We start from the raw sequence: 2,916 nt of genomic DNA on the forward strand, positions 1-2,916 counted from the left end.
AGAAATGCTGTTGTGATTTTATTTTGATTTTAAGATTGATTTAGTATGTAACTGTTTCTCTGGTAATGCTGCTCTGATTTTGTTTCGATTCCAATTGCCCTCATACTCAATTTCACCAAACTAGACATATACTTACATTGAAGCAGCTTGGTCTGATCATTGGCAAAGGTCAGTTATTCATTATTATTGGTAGCTTGACAATGTGGTTTAGTTCTTTTACTTTCATATTCATTGCATAGGACAATAATTTGTGCATTTTTTCCTTTGAATCTACCGCTGCTTGTGCAATCTGATGATGAGAAGTTTTTTTAATGGTCAAGTATATGGCTAAATTCTTGCATAGGACAATAATTGGTTTCCATGTTGTGTTTGTAATTGAAACGTCCAAATTTAATTAAGTTTGTATCCTTGAAAGGCCAGCGTGGAAGGAAGCTTGTGCTACTCTTCAAAAGTTCCTTTCAGGTACAAGTTGCTCAATTTGTTCTTTTCTTTTACTTTGTTTCCACATTCTAATTCCTTAAACGCTACACTTTCACTCCCTTTCAGCCCAAAACCGCACTTCTCCGTCACTTGCTCTGCCTCTTCTTCCGGTACCACAGCTTTTCCTTCTTCTCATTATGCTCTTCATTTTGTTCAATTTAACTTCTTTTTCTTTTTTATTTTTCTTTCAGTTCATTTATTTTTTGAAGTGGTAATGTAGCTACTTTATCTGTGTGATAATAAAGGTGATGTTGCTGGTTTCTAATAGCATTCGGTTTTAACAAATTTGTTGCTTTAGATAGTGGTGCAAATTGTTATAGGGTTCTAGGAGAGGGTAATTCAGGTATTTTTGAGTCTTTTTCATTTAAGCAAGAGAAATTCATGATTTTTGTGGTGATTTTGTCTTCAGATCCTCTGCTGGTGAAGGCTGCTAGAGGAGAACCTGTTAGTCGGCCATCAGCATGGATGATGCGCCAGGCGGGAAGGTACATGGCTGTTTACAGAAAGCTTGCTGAGAAATATCCATCCTTTCGAGAGAGGTCGAAGACAACTGATCTCATAGTGGAAATTTCTTTGCAGCCTTGGAATGCCTTTAGGCCTGATGGAGTGATCATTTTCTCTGACATCCGTACGCCTCTTCCTGCATTTGGGGTCGAATTCGACATTGAAGACGTAAGGGGTCCTGTTATTAGTCCCCAATACGTTCTAAGGAGGGACTAAAGGCTCTGCATCCAATTGACCTGGAAAAGCTCAGTTTTATTGGAGATTCACTCAAGATACTGCGCAAGGAGGTAAACCTAGTTGCATTACCGCTTCTATATATCATGGCTATCCTTCAAAGGAGCCGTTTTCCTTACTTATTGCTTTTTACTTAGGTTGGTGGTGATGCTTCCGTTTTAGGTTTCATGGGAGCACCTTGGACAATAGCAACATATATAGTGGAAGGGGGTACAACACGCACCTATACAACCATTAAGAGTATGTGCCATACAGCACCACATTTATTGCAGACTCTGCTCTCTCATTTGGCGCAAGCAATAGCAGATTATGTTGTTTTCCATGTGGAGTCTGGGGCTCACTGCATACAAATATTTGATTCATGGGGTGGACAACTACCACCTGATATGTGGGAACGCTGGTCAAATGCTTATATCAAAGAGGTAATATAGAAATAGTTCCCATTTATTTTCATCTTATTGAAATTGTGTTCTAATTTTTCAAACTATTCTATTTGGGATCCATGTCATAGCAAGCTTAAGTGTATGTATTTCAACTTTTGCTTATTTGTTTAGTTGAATCTTTGAACTAGACAAACCATGTGTCGCTTTCAAAGGTTTGCAATGATTACAGGTTTTGTTTTATGTTAATTATTGTTTTGTTCCAAGCTCTCATGATTGTCATTTGGTTGGTAAATAATAAGATGAGCTAAGAGCTTGTAATTTGTAAGCATCGAGTGGTAAATAAGCTCACTGGATGTTGATCTTGGTCTTCTGAATTTCGGAGAGAAAGTCCAAATCAGAGGCTACACCTACAAACTTTTTTATTTAATTGAAACTATGTTGCTGTTAGTGCATCATCATAATTTATGAAACATAAAATATTTGCGAATTGAACGTTGGGCGCAAGATGCTATTGTTCCATATTTTTTCCTCTTTTGCCATGTACTGATTTCTAAACATCCAGATTGTAGATTTGGTCAAGAAAAGATGCCCTGAGACACCGATTGTTCTTTATATAAATGGAAATGGTGGCCTTCTTGAGCGTATGAAAGATACTGGAGTTGATGTTATTGGGCTGGACTGGACTGTGGATATGGCAGATCGAAGATCAGATTTAAGATTTTTTCTAGTTCTTTATGTGGAGCAGTTGCCATTGAAGCCAAGAGAGTCCACTCAAGCTGAGTTACCACACCAACTTTGTTGAAGAAAAATGAAAAAATTGCTACCCTTAGGTTATAGTATTATGGTATTTTGAAAAATGATGATGATATAAGTAAAAGTAGTTATGACCTAGATTAGTATTATGTTATTTTGCAATGATATATAATGTGATTGTGGATCTTACAACAATTTTTGTAAGTCAAATTTGATGATAAATGTTCAATTAGTTTTCTTTCGTAATTTCATTCAAATAGTTTAGGTTATTAATAATGCTAAATTAAAAAAAAAGTTGGAACTAATTTCATTATTCATGAGAAAATTCTTGTAAATAAAGAATTATATTACAAAAAACCGTTGTCAAAAGTAACAAAAGGCAATGGTGTTAAAACCGTTGTCAAAGACAACTATAAAATGGCAATAGTATTAAAACCGTTGCCAAAAAATAACACTAATGGCAACGCTTTAAAACCGTTGGCTTAGTGAATGATAAAACTACAACAGTTTAAAACCATTGCCTATCCAGTTATGGTTTTAAACCGTTACATCATGAAAGAGA

At 35.8% G+C, this 2,916-nt stretch overlaps 1 pseudogene; it reads left to right on the forward strand.

The window, feature by feature from the left end:
- Nucleotides 1-553: 553 nt before the first annotated feature.
- Nucleotides 554-2,403, forward strand: LOC130975344 (uroporphyrinogen decarboxylase 1, chloroplastic-like; annotated as a pseudogene).
- Nucleotides 2,404-2,916: the final 513 nt, after the last annotated feature.

The sequence above is a fragment of the Arachis stenosperma genome, chromosome 1 (assembly GCF_014773155.1).
Source record: "Arachis stenosperma cultivar V10309 chromosome 1, arast.V10309.gnm1.PFL2, whole genome shotgun sequence".
Taxonomy (NCBI): domain Eukaryota; kingdom Viridiplantae; phylum Streptophyta; class Magnoliopsida; order Fabales; family Fabaceae; genus Arachis; species Arachis stenosperma.